Source organism: Thamnophis sirtalis, unplaced genomic scaffold (genome assembly GCF_051295495.1).
Source record: "Thamnophis sirtalis isolate CommonGarterSnake01/CBP01778 unplaced genomic scaffold, rThaSir2_p1.2 scaffold_7, whole genome shotgun sequence".
NCBI lineage: Eukaryota > Metazoa > Chordata > Lepidosauria > Squamata > Natricidae > Thamnophis > Thamnophis sirtalis.
The window spans coordinates 34,164,599-34,177,498 of NW_028261387.1; the positions used below are offsets into that span (position 1 = coordinate 34,164,599).

Here is a 12,900-nt window from a genome sequence, read left to right on the forward strand (position 1 = left end):
GGATATTGGAGATTTTTGCATCCAATTTTAAACTTCGACTCTGAATTCACCATGTCTAAGGCAGAATCTAGTGAAAGCAATACTGTGCTAGATAGAAATAATGACTCAGTTACAATTGCATATTTACCAGCCAGTAGAATTTTAAATAAAGATTCTGATAATTTTGGATATTAAGTTGGATGTCTTCTGGCTATTTAAGACCACTCTAAGATAATGGGAGAAAGTTACATGATGAGTAACAGGGATCTGTTATTATGTATCTGTACTAGTGCTATGCAAAGTTTTCATCTGGAATTTTAGTTTGAAATAGCTTCAGTGAAATCTCTGAATTGAATTGACTTTCTAAATAAAATTGGGAAGTCAGATTGAGATACCTTTCTCAAATCAGATTGACCTAATTTGATGCAGCGATGTTAAATTTCAAGTTTGGTTTATTTTTCTGAATTAAAACAAATCTATTAACTCTCTGAATATTTATTCAAATTGGATTGGAGGCAGTCCATTTTTAACCATTCTGTGTTAAAAAAATGTAATATCCACAGTATCACTCAGTGCTTTTGTGAAGGGTTTAAATAGTATGAGTGCATACATTTCCACTAGTGAGCTATTTGACAGCACAAGGATACATTTCTTATGTTTGTTCCAAAATGTTATATATGAAAGGTGATTTCCTGAGAAGGATTATGCCATTGTTTTAAAGATAGAAGTAGCTGTGCTGGGTTCAGAGATCCCAGATTTTGAAATTTTGCCGCTTTGTTGCCTGCAACATATTTGAGTGTACGTTTCATATCTTTTACCTATCTTACAAAGTAATAGGTTCATACTTTGATGAACAGGTAGTCCTCAATTTACAACCACAATTGAGCTCAAACTTTATGTTGCTAAGTGAGACATTTGTTAAATGAATTTTGCCCATTTTATGACTTTTTTTGCCATAGTTGTTAAGTGAATCACTGCAGTTGTTAAGTTAGTAACACGGTTGTTAAGTAAATCTGGTTTCCCCATTGTCTTTACTTGTCAGAAGGTTGCAAAAGGTGATCATATGGATGCTGCAACCGTCATAAATATGAACCAGTTGCCAAGCATCCAAATTTTGATCATGTGGCCATGAAGAGGCTGCAATGGTTGTAAGTGTGAAAAATAGTAATAATTCACTTTTTTCAGTGCTCAAATGGTCACTAAACAAATGGTTGTAAGTTGAGGTCTACCTGTATTGTTTAAATCTCTGTTAGCAATATTCTATGCTATATTATAAAAAGGATTTCAGATGGCTGTTCCTCTTAGTTAAGGTGACCAGATGTCCCGCTTTCGGCGGGACAGTCACGATTTCTAACAATTTGTCCCGCGTCCCGCGGCATTTTAAAAAACTCCCGATTTTGGCTTCATGTTGAAAGCGCAGTGGATTTGCTTAAGAAATCCTAACCGGGGCAAGACAAAAGATGCTCTGTCTAACCCCTCTCTATGTCTCAGTACTTTCATTGAAGATATTAAAACATTAAAGCAAGAAAATGGACCCCCCCTGCCCCTTTTACTTCCTTTTATAAGAAAAGATGACCCAGTACCATAGAGCTGCAGGAAACACTTTGGCTAGAGAAGTAGCGACTGTTCCTTCCTGGATTTCTCAGAGGGGAGGGGCATGGAGGTTGGAGGTCGGCTCGTGTGGGAAAAATGGTGGCAAGGTTTCTTTGAAAAATATTTCCCTGGGACTAATTTCACCATTTTAATTTGCTCAGTTCTTTATATTAACATCTACATCATTCTGGATTGACTTGGAGTACTTCTTAAAGGCAAGCACAGAGAAAGAGTCACTGAAATGTATCATTTTAAAGGTCAGAAAGAACAACAAACCCTTCTCAGAGTCAAAATTATAGCATAAGGAAAGAAGAAGAAACTTTTCCAAATCTTTGATGGAAATGGCACTAAACTGAGCTGTAAAAGGCACCGAAATGGAGCTGTGTACTGCACAAAGTTGTTCAGGAGTTCTTTTCAGCATGGTGGTGGTGGGGGAACCCTGGTCCTTTCATTCCCCATAGCAACTGAGGCACAGGAAAAAGGGGGCATTTTCCTTCTGCCTTTCCCTCTTGCTAAATATTTTTAAATAAAAGTTTAGAGTTTTAAAATGGATGTAAAAAAAGGTTTTTCTTTTTTAATATAAATGATGATAGTCTATAAAGATTAATAGGTGTGAACAGAATTATATATTATTTATCACAGCAAGATGAAAAGTAGGGATGGTTAAACTGATTGCTTTATTCAAAGAAAAGAACATATCTATTTTAGTTTCCATGTGGAAACCACTTTTAATTTTTGTGCTTGCAGTGGAAAAAATGAAATTGTGATTTTGGTTTTCCTGATTAGATAGTTTGTTGTTATAGAATTGGGTAGTATATATTATTGTGTAAAAGTAAAAAGTTGGGGTTATAATGTTATTATCTTCTACTGTGCTAAAAAAGAGTCAGAAGTCAATGCCTCCCCCACCCTTTTCCCCTTCTACCACACACTTTCTTCTTTTTCCACTCTTAATTTTCCCTTATTTTCATTTTTTTGTCTTTTATATTCTGATAAACTAATAAAAATAATTAAGCAGGTGAGAAAGATGAAAAGTAAATGTGATTAAAGTTCACTTTTCATCTTCCTCCACCATCAGTGCCTTTCCCTCTCACTTTGGCCTTTTCTAGTGGAGCAAAAATAATATTTCTGTCAAAGCTTCCTTCCCAGGGGAGAACTCCCAGAATGCCAAGAGATGGGCATTAAAGCCAACCCAAAAAAGAAAGACCCTATCCCAGAAATCTTGCTTCAAGCCGAATTTCCCCCCATTTCCCTCATTACACTAAAAAAAACCTCTTCCGTGTCTTCCTACTAAAGAGCCTTTTGGTGTAGTGGTGAAAGGGCTGGCCTATACACCAAGGGAAGATGAGTTCGAGTCCTGCTTTTGGGCCAGTCGTTCTCTCTCAGCCCAACCCACCTCACAGGGTTGTTGTTATGTGGAAAATATTAAACGGAAGATTAGGTATGTTTTCTGCCTTTCAGTTATTTGTAAAAATAAGGCAGGTGGGATAAAAATCTAATAAATAATAATAATAAAAATAAATGAACCATAGACCATTTATTCTATCAGAACATCTTATTCCTAATCAATTTAATTGAATTATTCCTTCATGAGGATTGAAGGTAGCATTAACTAAAAAGTCCCGATATTTTTAAATTTTTAATCAAGACACCCCCCCCCCCGGTCAATGGTGTCCCTCTTTACCAATTTTAAAATCTGGTCACCTTACTCTTAGTGTAATCTGCCCAATTCGTCAATAATGTCTTGGAGATGAACTACTGGTATTTAGATCCTCTTCCACATTTATTTACCTGAATTCCTGGGTTATAATCGGTTTTTTTGACAGGACCAGAAAAAGCATGAAAAAGAGTCTTAGACTGACTCCACCCTAATTTAGTGGGGTATAAGAGGGAGGGAAGGGTCAGGCTTTCAAGATTCTGTACTATAGTCTATATTGATGAAGTAGAGCGCCTGTCAAACCAAATTCCAAAATTCCAAATTTAATGAATTTATATGGCGCCCAATCCCGAATGACTCCGGGCAGCTTACATAAAAACAACTCTAAAAAGAATACAAAAAATTTAAAATAGAGAGGAAAAGCAGGTTAAAAAACACATCATGCACTCAATCTTAGTGGGGCTGGACCTCATTCATGAGGTCAACAGTCCCAGGCCTGGCGGAATAGCCAGGTCTTAGTAGACATTCGGAAGGCCGAGAGAGTGGGGAGGGTCCGGATCTCTGGGGGTAGATCGTTCCATAGGGCCCTGAACCCTGAAGTATGTTTCCTGACCTAGCCTACATTTGAAGGGCTAACAAGATTCTTGATTTAGAGCACTGTTTTTCATCCTTGGCAACTTTAAGATGTGTGGACTTAACTTCCAGAATACTCCAGCCTGCATAGTTGTCAAGTTAAAAAAAAAAACCACTGATTTAGAAGGTGCTTTTATTGTACAATCACCCTGACCATCATAGCATTTTATAGTGGATTCTAATGCCCCTCCTCATCTATCCCATAATTTGTTCCCAATCATTCCCGGGGTGTTTTCCCTCCCAGAAAAATATTATAAATGATGAAAAATGTAAAGTTGAACAATTTCTTTTGATAGGTTGTCCTCAAAGCCCTCTATTTGGAAAAAGCCAGATACATTAGGAACAAAAACTGAAGCTGAAGTTTAAGTAAAGGGAAAAGTGGAAATGCATGCACCCAATATTCATTTTTGCTATATTAAATTATAGTCTTATGCAAATTTTTATTGAAAACTTTAATATGATGTATACTGGTCCAGCACCAATTTTTCTTGATTTTAAGGATTTTTTTAAGAAAAGAAATGTTGAAATACACATTCTTTTTAAATTAAATACCATTAATCTATGTAACTTTCAATATTACCCTTTTTTCTTTGTAGTTTAATTTAATGAAAGAGAAAAATTAATATGTATTCAACATAGGCAGTGTCTGTACATCAGCAAAGTCTGCAGGGAGATGAATGCCCCAAAGAGCTCCCAATAAGATATGTTGTGTGAATCCTTTTCTATCTCTAGTGATAACATGGCTCTTTTAATTGTATCATTTTATTTTTTTTATGGTCTAATATATTTTAGGCTGTCATCAAATTCTCCCCATCTCTATCTTTACAGATGTTTTGCCTTCAACATATCATCATCTCCTTAATACTTCCCAGAGGAACATGGACTGGGAACAGGGTATCCTATCCACTATGTAGTCTCAATTCTTACATTTCTGTTGCTTACTTCTCCTGAGAGCTTTCTACTACCAGATGCAGGTTAATTCTAAGGCAAGAGTCAGTTAGTAATAGAAATTAAAATAAAATTAATAATCAAAATAGATAAACTTCAAAAGGCATCTGGTATAAAGCTTACCTGAAGAAAGCTAAAATCTTGCTTCTTTTCATCCACATTTAATTCTGGCCTGGTATGTTATGAGCCAAGACTTTATCAGTTTGTATTCAGAAATCAGACAATATTTTAACCTGCTTATTTTTTGTTACTTTTGCAATTCTATGTTCCCACCAATTTTTTTATTACTGGCGTATGATACTTTTTACAGCAGCCTTTTGAAAATTCAGCTAGATCTACATTATGTTAATATAACTCTGTTTTTGTAATCTAAATAAACATGTATTTTAGAAATAGAGCTTTGAAACACATTCGTAATATTTTAATTAAAGCACATCTACATAATATTAAGATTTATATTAGTAGCAGAATCATAGTATTTGTCCTTTCCTTATTCACAGAAATTACAAACACACAGGTAAATAATGCAACACTTACAAAACTATCCCAAATTTGCTTCCAGATGATGAGGGCTTGTTTTCTTTGACCTCATTACACCTGTGAGAATTTTCTACTGCATCATCCCTTCTGTCTATTGCAACCTTGAGTCACTTGAATGGCAAATAGGACACTGCTATTGCCACAATTATTCATTGGTATATATCCTCTTAGCATATGGAGGTGGCGTCTTCTTTCAGGTAAATTTTATTTCCCGAAAAAAAGAGACATTTTTTAGTGTCTTCTGTTTTGTGATCTAAGCAGTAACTGCAATTAAAATTACAACGTTGCTTGCAATAGGAATTGATTTCCCTGTATAAGGCTCCAATTAAGGGGAGGCAGCATTTTTCATAATTAGATTTGGTTTTGTGATAACATCACATAATAAGGAAACATTTGTCCTATTCAACCCTATTATATTCCAAACAATTATCCACAGGCCAAGAAAAACAGGATCAGCTATCCTAAGTTATTTTTAACCCAGTCCTCGCATCTACTGTCAGTTTTGTTGGCTGCATTGGAAAAGGATCTAAAGGATTTCATCATAAATTGGAAGCTGAAAATGACAATTTATACAATTAAGCAAACTTTTTTCGAAGTATATTCAATATGGAAGCACAGCTAAAAAGCGAACATAAACAGAACCTAAGACAGGAATGCTATTAAAAGTGATGTGGAATTAATGAAGTGCTTCTAGCCCTGGTTAGCACTGGGACAGGAGAGTATCAGCAAATTCCAAGCCTATAAGCTAGATGGAAATTGAAAAAGCATTCAGGAATAAGGCAATTGCAAACTATTTTCCCATTGTTTTCAAGAAAACAACATTGATGGCTCCATATAATCAACATATGTCACCCTTGATTTTCTTTTTATTCAGTCCTTATTCTTGGACAATATGTAGTTCTGTAGATCTTACCATGTTGAGTAAGAATTTTGGAAACTGTTTTTGGCAGGCCACAAGTTCGACAGCACAGCTGTAAGCTTTCAAGGGGGCAACTGTCAAAACAATTACCACAACAAGATATCTGCAGGGGAACATGAGGGGCAAATAATGCCACATACTTTATGCTGTCATCACATAAATATAGTACTTGAGTCATGACATAGGTACATAATTTGTGTCATTTGCATACTGTCATGATACATAACACTATTCTCATGTGATTTTGAATTCTACAAGTCCCCCATGATTACCACTACATTTATTCTGTAGGATTTTGCTCAATGAAACTAAATATTAAATGTCTTTGTAGTTCTCCCATGACTCTAGGAAGGGGAGCAATAATTCTGTATGCTCACATTAGTATCAAATTGGACCCAAAGGAAAAATAAGAAAAAAGGGCATGAAAGGAAGTTGGATATGGATGAAAGGAACAAACTAACTGAAAGGTTTCTAATATGGTTATCCTCAGATATGTGAAAAAGTACATATTATTATAGGTATATTGTTTTATATTCAAATATACCCGGAGAAGCTTATATATGACTTCCAGAATTGAAACTGTCTTTTTGAATTTATGAAATTATCACATTCCAGAGCTGGGAATTTAGATAATAGAATATTTAGCAGTCCCTTTTGTATTATAATTTATTTGAAGATTTAAGTTAACTTTCCATAGGAAGGAGATAAGCTCAGATTCAGAATAACAAATATGGCAGATTCCATCAATTATTTTTGATTCAAACTCTCTAATGTAATGGTTTATGTATTCTGCCTGGTAGTATTCTGCTGGAAACTATCTGCAAATCATTACTATTAATCTATCATGTAACATTTCTTAGTGATAAAATGTAGGTAAAATTCTGTATCTGGTTAATACCCTGTGATATCAGAAATTTTATTTTTTTATGTATATGGATGTGATTCATTTCCTTTATATTCTTATATAAATCTATTAATAAAGTTGAATTAGTACTGTTACATAGTTCTATGATCCTTGGTTTTCTACAAGTCTTACCTTCTGTTATTTTTATGCTATATTGCCAATATTACCTAGCCATTCATGAAGATTAATTTTCATTTCAACAGTACTCTCTGTGGCTGTCTAGGGATACTTCAGCAACTTTAATAAATTTCTGTATATAATTAGCCGTTCTATACGAATTGAATTAATGCTGAGTTCAGAAATTAAATGTCCACTGGATGTCTTACTTAATGTCTTACTTAAACACTGTAATGCAGTTCTCACTATTTAAATGTATCAAAACACTTGTTTAAAAGAGGTATTTTGCATTTAAATATACATTAAAGTGTTGCAGCAGATTGTGGTTTGTAATCTACTTATGAAAGAGCAGGACTTGAGACCACGAAGGAAGAGAAACAGGTTTATTGGATGCATCGAGTTCAGCGTGTTCACACACCAAAATCTGAACTGAACTGAGCTCTGCCCAGGATCCTACTTTTATGCCGTGTTCCACACGGTACATTCTCAAGGCGTTTCCATACACGAGACAAGCATGACATTTCAAAAGGGGAGGTTCGCTTGGACTGTTACAGCAAAGTACATAGGAGAAATATAAAAAAGAGAAGTTCCTATTTCATCTTAAGCTGTCAGCAGCTTTTACCTCTGTTCTATCTCTCACTTCCTGTGCCCCCACTTTACAGGGTCTTGCCACACTGTTCAGCCCTATTTGTAATACTTATGAGGAAGTTGGGGAGAAGGTTCACTCCAGCTAAAAGTCAACTTTGGGACTCCAGGGCACTAGAATGAAAAGCCAAACTAAAATGAATTTATAAGGTCCATTCTATTAAGACCACTTAACCTGGCCAGCCACTGGTGGGTTTACCTGTGCAACCCATGCTGCATCATTCCCCCCTATTGAAACTTCACCCAATCCTAAGATTACTGTGTAGTTTCATAAATGGCAGGTTCCTCTCCATTAAGCATGAGCCCAACATATTTGCTCGAGCGTCCTTCTTCTGAGCATCCCACCAGTGCCAGGACTTTTGCAGTAGCCCATTTCTCCATCAAGAGGGGTAAGGAGTTTGTGATAGTGCAGACAAAGATTTTGCATAATGCAGGGGATGATTACACAGCCTGCTGCGATCAGGCCAATCAAGGCAATGATGGCCTGAAACCCTGGCAATTTTGGGAACCAGGAGTTAGAAGTGGAGGTTAAATCAAATCCTTTCCATTCCTGCCCTGGGACATGAGTGAGTTGCCTCATTTCTGTGGTGAGCTGCTTAATGACACGTCCAGTCTCATCAGTGTGAAGGCAGCAATTAAACAAGTTGAACTTCCCACAGACCCTCCTTCCCTTGCGTGGAGGTAATCAAGAGCCAATCGATTTTGGTACACTGCAGTACAGAGTTTGCCAGTGGCAGTGGAGAGGATATTCAAAGATTTATCAATCCTTTCCCCAGCCAAGTCCAATACTGCCTGCAAACGCATGATTGATTGATCATGTAAATGGGGTGCGGTAACCCCAAGACCCATCCTCTGCCCAAGTGGCCCTCCCATAGGTGCATATGATTCTCTCTGAGTTCCACATGTCAAATTTCTCGTATTCAGCCAGTTCCTTACAAGGAAAGTTAGAGAAGGCTGTGTCTACCTTCCTCTTCTGACGGATGGGGCCCACTGAGTCATACACCGGGACCCCTAGCACCTGTCGTGATTGGATGGGCAACAGAAAGAACATAAGTTTTATCCATCCAAGAACACAGGAAGGACTTCGTAGGCCAATGTGCCACGAATCCAATACATGTTCTCCAGGGCTTCCCAAGCGCCAGATGGGGTTTGTGGCTTTTTTCCCATTTTGTCCTTCTGTGGACCCTGCAGGCATTGAGTGCATTCCAATGGAGAGGGGGAAATGGCCTCCCTTGTGACCCTGGGTTCCCTTGGGGCTCCCTTTTCCTTCCCTTGTGGGCCGCCCCTCCCACCCTCCTGAGGGGTCCATGTGGGATGGGGGTTCCTACCCTGTTGTAGGAGTGGCTCCAGAACCACTGTTCCCTTTCCCTGTGTGTTTAGGGTGGCTATAGCTGTTCTGCTGAGGGCCTTGTCAAGTGTCTCCGCATGGCATTGATATGTTTCCAAGTAGTTGGATTGGGTTATCCAGACCTCCAGGCAACTGGCTTTAGCACGATTGTTGCGTGCTACACCTATGTGCCAGTACTTACTCAGGTCTTGTGCATCCATGCTTGACAGATTTTCATCCTCTGACCACCATTGTAGAAACCACTGATTCCCTACATCCCCAATAAGCTGACAAGTTATCTCCACTATTATGAGAATCTGGTCATAAGTTATGTCATATTCCATTTTCAGACTGAAATCAAGGGGGGCCCACTTCACCTGAGCCCTTGTCCTTTCTGGAAAGGGGTCTGGGAAGGGTCTCTGAATGGGCTTTTTGCGATGGCACCTAATGGTTGAATTGTATCGTTTGTTTGGTGCCCAAGTTGTGACATTGGGGTTCATTCGACACTGCCAATAGTTCCCTGTTTCCTCTGAACAGGGGGATAAAAGCAGTCTTTGCAAAGGGGGAAAGGCCCTGAACCCATTTCCTCTAGCATTGGCTCAGAAGTTACCTGTGGAGGGGAGTCATTTGTAGAGGTGAGGGGCCTAGCTTACGGTTTTTGGGGAGTACCCTCATTATCCTCATTCCACCCTATAGGAAAGGATGGAGCAGGAGAGGGGGTCCTCGTAATCATTCGGAACCTCCCACACCACCAATGGGGCCTCACCCCTTGCTCTGGCCAAGATTGCTTGATAGAGATAAAGAGAGTCAATGAGAATAGAAATGAATAGGAGAAAAACCACGATCAGAACTGCTGGCATCAGGCCTCTCCTAATGCACGCAGCTTGGCGTAGGCGCTAGTCAGTCTCCATGGTTGTGCCAGAGCGCTGGACGGAGCGGAGCTTCCACGGTAGACGCGGTACGTTGCCTGTGTGATGGGTGTCGACGGCACCTGGAGCGACACCTGCAGAGGGCGTTGGTTCTTCACCACCTGTTCGTAAAGCGACAGCTTCCCGTGTGTCTGCAGAAGAGGTGGCGTTCCTCCTGGTGTTTCCGAAATGTGAGGTATAGAGGCTTGGCAGGGTCACTGGAGGCCTTCCAGTAAGCTTTCGCAGCTAATGTAAACGGGTCCAGTGAATCCAAGGCCTAATTTCAGCTACCTTAACAACAAGGGGAGAAAAAAAACAACAACAGTACATGGCCCACACCATTTGGGGCCCAATAGTTCCTTCTACCAGTCCTTCACCCAGACTTCTTGTCCTGGGTGGAAGTCGTGGACTGGAGTTACAATTCCATGAGAACGACAAGACAGAACATATTTTTGTAATTGGTGGACTATGGCATTCAGGGCTTGCAACTGTTTGAGCTTCACCATGTCTGCAACTTGGGGGGTGGGCAACACCTGTGGGCCAAGCAAATTAGGAACCCTCCCATACAACAACTCAAATGGCGAGACGCCCAACTCCTTGGTGGGAGCACACCTCTTTGCCAGCAATGCCATGCTGTGGGCATCCGGCCATTTGAGATGGGTTTCCTGACAAATTTTGGCCAATTTATCCTCTATGGTGTGATCTGCCCTCTTGACCCTCCCATCTGAACTGGACCTTGACGGGGGTTATTAGCAGCACATACCTGACATTGAGAGCAAACAGCAGCTGCCAGGCTAGACAAATTGTTGATATAGACCTCCCTGAGCCAAGGCCTTTTTTTAAAAAAAAACCCCGTTTTTCCTAAGTGCAAATGCTTATGCAGGGAGGAGACAGCGTCCCATGCCAACTGCTGGGAAACAAACACCCTTTTTGTCCGGCAGAACCCACCACCCATCTAGTAGTTCCACCCCTATTGCTTCAGCTTGTTGGGTTCCTGAGTGACTATACGATGGTGGTTGTTCTTCCTGGGCCGGGGTCCACAGAGTGAGGCATGTGGCTTGTAGAGAAGGGGGATCCAAGGCTGCTGCTCTGGCAACTTGATCAGCTTTGTTGTTTCCTCTTTCAGCTGTTGAAATCCCTTTCTGATGACGCCGTACATGCATAATGGCAACTTGTTTGGGGGCCCATACACTGTCCAACAAATGCACAATTTGGGCCATATTTGATGTCCTTTCCTCCAGCTGTGATGAGGCCTTTTTCCTGTGATGAGCTTTTTCCTAAAGCTCCATGGACTTGGACGGTTAGGAAGGCCTATTTGGAGTCTGTGTAAATGTTGACTCGTAGATCTCATGCCAATTCCAAAGCCTTGTGAGGGCATGTAGTTCTGCCAAGTGAGCACTGGTTTCTGGTGGTAGGGGTATGGCGTCCCACACATCATCAAGGGTGACTACAGCATAAGCTGCTTTTTGCATGCCCTAATGTAGAAAGCTGGTTCCATCTGTAAAAAGAGTTGCATCTGGGTGGGAGTGGGGTCTATCCTTCAAATCTGGGTGGCTGGCATAGGTCTTTTCAATTGTTTGCAAACAATCATGAGTAATTTCAGAGTCTGGTTCAGGCCACAGGGTTGCTGGATTCAAAACATAGATTGGACAAGCTTGATGAGGGGGTTATGTGTAATAAGCCCCTGGTATTTCAACATTCGTGGATTGGTAAGCCACAAATGACCTTTCTGGTCTAGGACAGCTCTGATAGCATGGGGGGGGGGGGGCGTAGATGTCTAATTGTTGTCCAAAGATGAGCTTATTGGCTTCCTGGGTAAGTAGGGCAGTTCCTGTCACAGCCTTGAGACAGGCTGGCCACCCTTTGGCCACCTGATCCAGCTGGTTGGACAAATATGCAACCGTACGATACCATGTTCCCAACTTTTGGGTCAGTACCCCAAGGCCATATTCTGCTTAGTGTCCACAAACAACTGAAAAGGCCTGTCAAGTCAGGAAACTAGGAGCCTGAGTCACAGCATGCTTCAATTCCAAAAAGCTGTTCTGTTCCTCTTCCTCCCACCTCAAGGGTTCCTTTTCCATTCCCCTTGGCAGCTTCATAGAGTGGCTTTGCTAACAATGCGAAGCTGAGAATCCAAATGCGGCAAAACCCAGCTGCTTCCCAAAAAGCCCCTTAATTCCTTCCTATTTCATGGGGCTGGCAATTGGCAAATGGCCTACCTCATTTCATGGTCCAGAGTCCTTTGTCTCTATTGGATATCGTAACCCAAATATCTAACCTCCAATTGGACTAATTGGGCTTTGGTCCGAGAGGCCTCGTAGCCTTTCTCCTGTAGGAGGAGCAGTAGGGCTGCTGCATTGGCATGACAGGCTTCCTCCATCTGGCCTGTGACCAACAAGTCAGCTACATCTTGCAAAACCACATCAGGTGGGGCAATGTCTAAAAGTTCCAAATCCATGGCTAATGCAGCTCCAAATAAGGTGGGGGAGTTTTTTCAAAGCCTTGATGCAAGCGTGTCCAAGCATATTGCCGCTTTCTGCCTGTGACTGGGCATTCGAAGGCAAACAAATGCTGACTTTTCTGATTGATGGGGATTTCAAAGAAAGCATCCTTTGAATCAATGACTGAAAACCATTTCACCTCTGCATGCCATTGAAGGCCCTCCTGTAAGATTCAGGTCTCCTGGGGCAGCTTGGTGGGGGGGATCCCTTGGCATCCTAGGGCGGTCATCTT

The 12,900-nt window shown here is 40.5% G+C and overlaps 1 protein-coding gene and 1 pseudogene across 3 annotated transcripts in view; one reads left to right on the top strand and one right to left on the bottom strand.

The window, feature by feature from the left end:
* LOC148044598 (uncharacterized) overlaps positions 1-12,625 on the bottom strand; it is a 74,209-nt pseudogene extending 61,584 nt beyond the window's left edge.
* Positions 1-12,900, top strand: part of BEND5 (BEN domain containing 5) — a 1,240,338-nt gene that overhangs the window by 292,088 nt on the left and 935,350 nt on the right. The gene's annotated exons all lie outside the window — the stretch shown is intronic.